Here is a 9,007-nt window from a genome sequence, read left to right on the forward strand (position 1 = left end):
CTGATCGCTGTCTGAAATTCATTTTCCTGTATCCTCTATGATTTTAATGAGCTCCTTGGCAGTTTAGACTTCATTTGAAACATTTACTGAATTTTGCACAACTTTATGGCTAACAAATTGAACGTTGCCAGCTCCACAATAGTGAACCTGAACCCTGAGCACTCCAACTACCAGGCTGCAGGAGGTGTGATGGTGAATTTCCACCCTGACCTCCAACAACTACTCCAGAGACTTTTAGGCTGGAACTGGTGGCTTTCAATAATAGCCTGTTGCCTATCGACAGTCTCAGCATATGTAGTGTCAGGAGCAGCTGATGTGGAGATTGTTCACATGTGTGGAGCCCAGACTGCCTGAGATGAATGGGTGTTCTAGCCCCTGAGAACACAGGGCACGAGAGGTGAGCCAGTTGTTAGGCAGAGGGGTTTTATCTGACATCAACTTGCTAAATGAATGAACACACACGATGTGGTGGAGGAAGTGTTTCTTTCCTCCCATCTGGAGAGAGGGCTCCACCTGACCTCAGCTTTCTGTATATTTGTTTCTGTCTTTATTTCTCCATCCTCTCACTGTCTTTCCTCCCAGGAACTTTGAGAGCTGAGCAGGACACGATATTACAGTAGCAGTCACTGGAAAAATATGCTTTCACATAGGCTCATAAAATTCTGTCACAGGATTTTCTCCAAGACTTCACATTTCCATGTTTCCTCTGGACAGGGTCACTTGCTTATTTCCATAAGTGATCAAACACCTGCTATTAGCCAGATCACCATACTCTATGATTAAAACCGGATCTTCATAGCCTTCTGTCTTCACAGGTGTGAACTGATCCATGTTACACCGGGCAAATGCATGAGCTTCCCTTTCCCTGTTAAGTAGTAGCCAAGTAGCACCGAATACTTCCTTAAACTCCCCAAGGATGCAGGACTGATAAATTTAGCAGCTGTGCTACCTTCTTCTCATCTGCCACCCGATCCTCAAAGTCTGTCATCTTGGGCTGCTCTGGCCTAGCCCAGCCCTCTGAATTTTATACTCTGTGTTTTTCCTATACATGTCTTATCAAGATTAATTTGTAAATTAGGCACTCTAAGACATTCACAAATGAATAGAGTATGTGAATGTAGTCTCTCAAAGCCATCTCACTGGACCATGCCCTTTTTTTGTGAGATGGCAGAGTGCCCAGACAAGCTGAGGTGGATAACACTGGAGGGTTGTGTGGCACCAGGCTGCCACAGTAAATAAGAGTCCTCTGCACAAAGGTATCAAGGTACTCACGGCTGCCCGATACACAGGTTGGCTAAAGAAGGAGGCTGTTGCATGTGGTGTAGATACACTGGAATGAGGGGCCACGGACACTCCAGGCAGGGCACAGTGGGAAAGTGCAAGGTCTCACCACTCTTCACAATGGCATGAAAATTAAAACTTATGCATTATTTCTAGAATGTTTTGTTTAACATATTTTAACTTAAGTTGACTTCAAGTAACTGAAGCCACAGAAAATGAAATGGCAGAGAGCTGGGGAGATAGCTCAGTGGCATAAGTGCCTGCCTAGCAAGTGGTACCAGTTTGATCTTTGGTACCAAAAAGAAAAAAAAATGGCAGAGAAGGTAGTGAGTGGATGACTATACTCGTACCTTTTTCTGTCATATTCCTAGGAGAGAAAGTGATGTAAATCATGCCCTGTGAGTGGAGGGCTAGCTCAGGGCCTGGAGCTCTCCACCGTCCTTCTGCCTGGGCCCTGCATAGCCCTCAGTCGGTATTTGATGAATAAACAGGTTTCTATGTTGATAAAATGGAATAACTAAGGGATAGCCCACATGGGACACAGGATATTTGACTTAGCTAAACTTAAAAGTCAGAGGAAAAGCAAGCAAAATGTCCTTTTTATAAATCCAGCCTCCTGATTGAAATACTGCTAACACAGGGCACTGATGAGCACTGCACATGATTTTATCAGAGTGTGAGGCTCGCTCTGAGGCAGGGTGAGCTCCTTGGCCCTCTGGGAGCTGAAGCTGTACAGAGCTCAGCTACATTTAGTGAGAAGAAGATATTCTCAGGCACATGGGGCGCAGCTCGTTCTTCACAACTGTTACACTTGCCCAGTGCTAGGTGTCAGGTAACTGCCAACCTGTGCTGTTATTCATTGGTTTCTTTTCCATGAAGTCACAGAAGGGAATTTGTTTTCTTCTGACCACCCTTCTTCCCAAGGTCCTGATAACTAGGGGTCTCCCAGGCAAACATCACTTTTGCTTCAGCCAGGCACCTGCGACAGCCGACTTCTCTTTGCAGGCTTCTCCTGCCTGGGTGTTTGACTGCACCTGCCCGGCATGATGGGTGTGGTCCTGCTGCCTGTTTGAAGTCCTTTATGCCCAAGGCACCTATTTTTAAGTTACTCAAACTCCCTGTTCCTGTCCTGTCAGTTTTTAATTCTCATTCACTCTCCTGTTGTTATTGTTATCCATGGAGCTGTTTATTTCAAAATAAACTTAGGTGTAATGTCTTGGATTCCCTGGAGAAAAAGAGAAACCAATGAAGCCTAAAAATAAATTACTGCATATTTTTCATGTTCTAGAGAAAAGTTATCTTTAGACCACTACTTAAAATTGAAAAAGTAAACAATTTAAAATTACTGAGTGTACTGGTGAGTGTTTATCTTTGGGTTCCACAATACGTGGGTGATGTGTCTTTAAACCTTAGTAACTTCAGTGTCTTTGTGTATTTTAATATATTAAGCTGACTGGAAAAAAACAAACTTCCTGAGCAATGAGACTGATTTTATTTTCAGCACTTTTGTTTTTCAAGCAAAAGAGAAACAAACACTGCACCACAAAATAAATGAGAAAATATTTTTATATTCTGGGAGTTGAATGTTGTTTCCCTAACAGCACACAGGGGCACTGGCTCAATGGAATCAGTGGGCCCAGGATGAGATCCCAGCTCTACCATTTTAGAGGCATCACTTGGAGATAGTCCCTTAATTTTCAAGCTAGGGCTCCGTGGAGCCATAAGACTCTGAAATCCCACTGCAGTGTCCACTGTGTCTCCTGCTATCTTTATGGGCACAGTTCCCTTCCTATCAAGGCTCATAGTATATCCCAGGCTAAAGATACACTGAAGCATCACATTTTCAGTATCACTTCCCCAGCCCCAAGATAGGGGAATTTCCCTTTCTGCTTTCTCTAAAAAAATGAAAACTTTTTTTTTTTTTTTTTTTTTTTTTTTGTTTTTTTTTTTTTTTTTTTGTATTTTAGGAAGGGTCTACAGGGTGTTCAGGGTCTCACTACTAGATCGGACTCAGAGTGATCCACCTGTCTACAGCCTCCCAAGAGCTGGGATTATAGAGCGCGCACCACCATGCCTAGTCTTAATTGCTATCTCAGTGTGCCCCGGGGGGCAGGGTCAGCATGGCAGGCCTGGGGATAGAACCCCTGGCCCCTATGCCTGCTTGCAGGTGCTTTAATCCACTGAGCTATTTGGCCAGCCCTATGAAAACATTTTTATCCAGGCACAGTGGATGATTGGTCTACCTGGGCTCTTTACAGCTGCCATGTTCTTCTTCATAATTGTGTAGTATTTTATCTAACTCATCTGTTGCAAAATATTTAGATACCTTACTGTTGTAGCAATGAATTCATGCCCTTATGAAGCTATTATTTGGAATATAGACATACAGTTCTATAATGGTTGATACATTGTGTCACCTTGAGAAGTTTAGAAGCTTAACTAAGTGACTCAGTAGGTCTACCTCCTGGAGTATAGAGGACATGCCCTAGCTAGCATGGCTGTTTACACCTTCGGATATAGTAATGGTTGATACACTGTGTCAACTTGAGAAGTTTCCAAGCTTAACTGACTCAGCAGTTCTACATGCTAGGGTGTAGAGGACCCACCATAGGGTGAGTAGCCTACATGTAGTATAAGAGAAAAGCTGGGGATATAGCTTATCAGCACAGTGCTTGCTTAGGTCCTGATTTGATTCCTGATTAAAAAATAAAAGGAGGAGGAAAGAGGCTTGCTCTCACCTCTTTTGCTCCTGTTGATTTTGCTTTCTTCTGCCACCACAAACAGTTGCCTCTCTGCCATGCACCCTGCCTTGGAGTTAGGTGATTAGATTGCAACCTTACAAACTATGAGCTAAATAAACCTTTTTCTGTTTAACTTTAGATGTCAGGTATTTTGTCTTAGCAATGAGAGAAAAATAACTAATATAGGGCCTGTAGAGAAATACTGATAAGTAGAACTGGTGGGCCATAGGACATGTAAGTTTATAGATTTTATAGTAAGTCAGATGTGGTGGCACATACCTATGGTCCCGGATACTCAGAAGGCTATCAGGAGGGTCACTTGAGCCCTAGAATTCAAGGTCAGCCTGGGCAACAGATTGAAATCCTGCATCAAAAAATAATTGTCTTCCATAAAAGCTGTGCCAATTCACACCCCCTGACTGTATCAGAAGGCTTTTTCCTTCTTTCATACATCCTTACTAATGTAGCCTGATGGTTGAAAAAAAAACTGTTCCCCAGAGTGTTTTTTAACATGCATTTCACTGTGCCTGCAGTGATTAGTTCTAGATGTGTCAAGCCCTTGAGCCATGTGACTTCCCTGGGACTGTCCCGACTGTAGTTCATCTACCCAGGACATCGCTGGCCTCCTGACTGGTTTATGAGTTCCATAGGAAATGAACCTTTTGTGACATGGGCTGCAAATATTTTTTTGCCCCTGGTTTGCCCTTGTCATTTACTTATTTTGCTAAGAGGAAATGGTGTATGATTATGTAATTGCCTTTCCCCCCTCACAAGAGAGGGACTGTGAGTAGCTAGGTACGCCTGCTCTGTTCTAAGATTATACATTGTGCATGTTTTTCTCCATCTTTGTGGTTTTATTTTTTACATTTAAATCTCTGAATCATCTGGAATTTGTCTTCACACAGGAGCGAGATCTACTCGTGTTCCTTCCAGCTGGGAACCCAGCTGCCCTAACACCATGATGTACCTCTTCTGCAAAGGCAAGGAAAGCCTTCTGATATTTCAAATGTCTACTTTCATAGCCATCTTATCCACCTGAAGCAACTTTTCCTGTGGCTGTTGGTATTTCTTACTTGTAATCAGTTTCCCTAGCCATTTTTCTCTGATTCTCTCTGATTGTTTTGCCTGCAGAAACATAATCATCTTGTTCTTCATTATCCACAGGGGACTCCCAAGGCTACCAAATTCTTCAGATGCTCAAGTCTGTCTGTCTGTCTGTCTGTCTGTCTGTCTGTCTGTCTGTCTATCTATCTATCTATCTATCTATCTATCTATCTATCTATCTATCTATCTATACCAGAGATTGAACTCACAACCTTGCGCTTGCCAGGCAGGCACTGCACCGCTGAGCTATATCCCTGGCCCTCAAATCCCTTTTATAAAATGATGCAGTGTTTGCATAGAATTTACATCTATCCTTTTTACATTTAAATCATCTGTATACTTAAATCATGTTACTTATTATACCTAATGCACTATAAATGTCACGTAAGTAGTGCTATGTTGTGCTGGTTAGGCAATAACAAGAAGAGAAAGCTCTGTATATATTCAGTAAAGATGGAATTTTTAAAAAAATTATTCAATCTGTAGTAGGCTGGATCTGTGGACATACAGCCTACAGATAGGTGGAGAGTGCACGACCTCTGGACCTAGTTGATGTGCCTGCAGGAAAGCCTCAGACACTATACTAAGAAGCCAGGCCTGGACCCTTTCAACCTGTTGTGCAGAAGAGGCTCATGGTCCCCTTTCAACCTGTTGTGCAGAAGAGGCTCATGGTCCTCCTTTCTTCCTGCTTCCCATGACCTGGGTGGAGAGAGGTAATGGGGGAGGGCACAAAGAGGTAAACTCCTGGCAGGAAAGCAGGGCTGGCAGTCAGGAGCCATGGCCAGCACCATCCCTGAGGACATGGCCAGTACCTTTTTGGAGTAGAAGGCACTGCGCTCTTTTGTCTCGGGTGTGTTATGGTTTGTGTTTAGTTGTCCCCACAAAGCTTCACGTAGTTGTGGGACAGACTTCTAGAGCTTGTGATTAATTCATGATCCAGTGCTGGGACTGTGGGGGTGAGTGCTGCGCCAGGGGTGGATGGCCTGAATGCAATATAAAGAGGACACACGTGCTCTCTGTTGCCATTGCTGCTACTCCTCCCTTTTGCTCTTTTCCACCTCCATGAACTGTTGCCCTCTGACATGTGCCAGTCTGTCTTGGAGCCAGCTGATTATGGACTGAACCCTCCATAAACTGTGAGCCCAATAAATCTTTTCTTCCTGAATTCCAGGTGTCAGGTATTTTGTCCCAGCAATGAGAAAAAAGTAATCGAGACAGGGCACAATCTCATTATTGTAGTTAAATATGCTCTAAAGACATGTGATGCCACCTGATGTGGCCGTCACTCCTGCTTCCAGGACCACCCAGCCCCAGTGTGACATGCAGGACAGATTGGAGCAGCTTCTGCAGGTCCTCTCAAGCCTGCAGATGATCTTGCCCACAGCAGAAGCCCAGGCCTGCAAACTCCTGGTCTTCCCTCCAGCCCTGCTCTCACTCCTAAGCTCCTAAGTTCCTGAGCACACAACCAAGTCAACTGTTACCTGCACACCCCTGGGGCATGTGAAACTCAAGGAGCCCAATCCTTGCATTCTCTGAAAACATCTACTCTACATATTGCCAATGATTCAGGCCAGAAATATGGAGGACCTGAGACTCATTGCATAGCCCTCTGCGCCCAGCCAGCACCCACTCACTGGGGAAAATTCCAGGGTTGGGCAAAAGGATGCAGAGGCAGCAGCTTTGGTGAAGAAAGAAGTCATGCTGCCATCGTGAAACATGTTTACATATGAAAGCCATAACCATGATTGCAAGTTGGAGAGTGGAGGACGATCTGCTAGCCCACTCCGCTGGGTCTTGGGAATAGTGGGAAGAGAGACGGGCAGCAGGACAATGAAGCCATGAGAACACAGGGTCCAAGATGGTGCCCTTGAAGCATCAGAGGACAGACGCTGAGGCAGAGCAGTAGGGCTATGGGAAGTTGGTCTTCTGCACGGTAGCCAGGTGGAGTGACCCATGAATATTAGCTTCTCAGGGCAGAAGTAAACTTTCTTCTATCAAGCAGCTGGCAGAGGTTTGGGGAAGCCCAGATGTATTTTAGATAAGTCATATCATCTGTGCACTGAAGCCATGATCCAGGACACATTTCAGAGCCCTCTTTAGCCCACACTCTTGCCCTGAATCAAGTGCCCATGAAACACAGGGGTTTTCCTTCTTTCATTAGTCTCTCGCATGGACCCCAGCTTCTCCTCCCTGCCACTGCCTGAATCAGGACTCTCACCAATTCTGCTGGAAGCATGGCAGCACATTTGTCCCATGGCCCCTTCACCAGTCCCTGGGACACTGCGTGCTACAGTTTGGATCTCAAGCATCCCTGGAAGAGCAGTGTGGGGGAAAGCCTTGTGGGGCTTCTTCAGTGGCCTTTAGGTCATTTGGAGACCTCAGCCTCTTCTTTTTTCTCTTTTGCTTCCCAGTCATAAAGTGAGTGGGTTTGCTCTACCACCCACTCCCTATAGTTACCACCCAACACCCCCACCAGTGGCCTAAAAGCAATGGATCTACACAACTATGCATAGAACCTTGAAAATGGGAGTCACCCAAACCTTTCTTATTTATACACTGATCATCTCAAGTATTTGTCACAGTCATGGAAAGCTGATAAGCCCTTCTTCCTAAAACACGAAGGAGCTACACAGCATCCTTGATTAAAAACATCCCAGTAGGCAACAATTGCTGCTCAGGGGTAGCAAGTAAGGACCTTGTGTTCCCTCCTGGGGTTGAGGCAGGAAATCCTCATAGCTGAGGCTCAGTGCTGAGCACTACTTGCTCACAAAGCCCTGTAAAGCGAAGCTCCCGTTCTAACGCCCCCTGCCACACTCATGCCCTTCTTAGGCTGGCATCTCTCTGAGGGTGCTGCCAGCTGCTCCTCCTGCTGGCTGCCAAGGGCCTTTCCCTCTGGGGCCTCCTCCACAGCCACCTTCCTCCTCCACAACTGCCCTCATCCCAGGACTGTTCTCGCTTCTTTCTTTCTTTTGAAATCACTACCTGACGAGGCCTATCTCAGAAGTTGACCCATTCTCCATTCCTTTCCAATATCCAATACCATGTGCATCCTCCAAAGTCCACGCCACACTAGTTTTTCCCATTTTTTGTTTTGTTCTTGCTTTTTGGGACAGGGTCTCCCCAGGGCAGTCCAGGGTCACCTTGAACTCAAGACCCTCCTGCCATGATCTCCAGAGCACTGAGATTACAGGCCTGCACTGCTACCCCAGTCTCCTTTAAATTGTCACTCATGTGGTGTGCGCCTGTAATCCCAGTGCTTGGGAGGCTGAAAACAGGAGGATCACTACAAGTCCGATCTGTGTAGTGAGACCCTGTAGACCCTGTACTAAATACATAAAATAAATAAATAAATAAATAAATAAATAAATTTTCCCTCTCCAGAGGCCCTTTGCATCCTGTCCAATCTCACCCTGTAATGATTTCTTCTTTCCCAGTCAGCCCCACTGCCCAGACTCAGCCCAGCAGCCTCCAGCCAGCGCGGCTCTCAGGATAGGTCTGTGCAGTTCCTACACAACTCCACAGGAATCAACGAAGGACCACGTGGTCTCAGGAGCCAAGTACTATCTACCTGGCAAAAATACCTCTGCCTATGCACTATGGGAGGGTAAACAAGGGCAAGCAGGGTTCCTTCAGGGGAAGTGACAGGCCTTCGTGGAAATGAACAACTAGTTGTTCGTTGTGCCCTCATCGAAGGAACACAATGTTTTCCTTGTGCCAGTGCAGTTGTGCCACCCGTCCTGCATCTTCTCGCCCATCTGCTCAGCATGACACCGCCCTGGCCCATCCCACCGATCCGCCCCGCGGACCCACCCATCTCACTCTGCTCACACAGGCTTCAACCCGCCCCTCCCCAACTCCCGTCCCGCCCCCTCTCCGCCAGG

Source organism: Octodon degus, unplaced genomic scaffold, assembly GCF_000260255.1.
Source record: "Octodon degus isolate 3935 unplaced genomic scaffold, OctDeg1.0 scaffold00111, whole genome shotgun sequence".
Lineage (NCBI taxonomy): Eukaryota > Metazoa > Chordata > Mammalia > Rodentia > Octodontidae > Octodon > Octodon degus.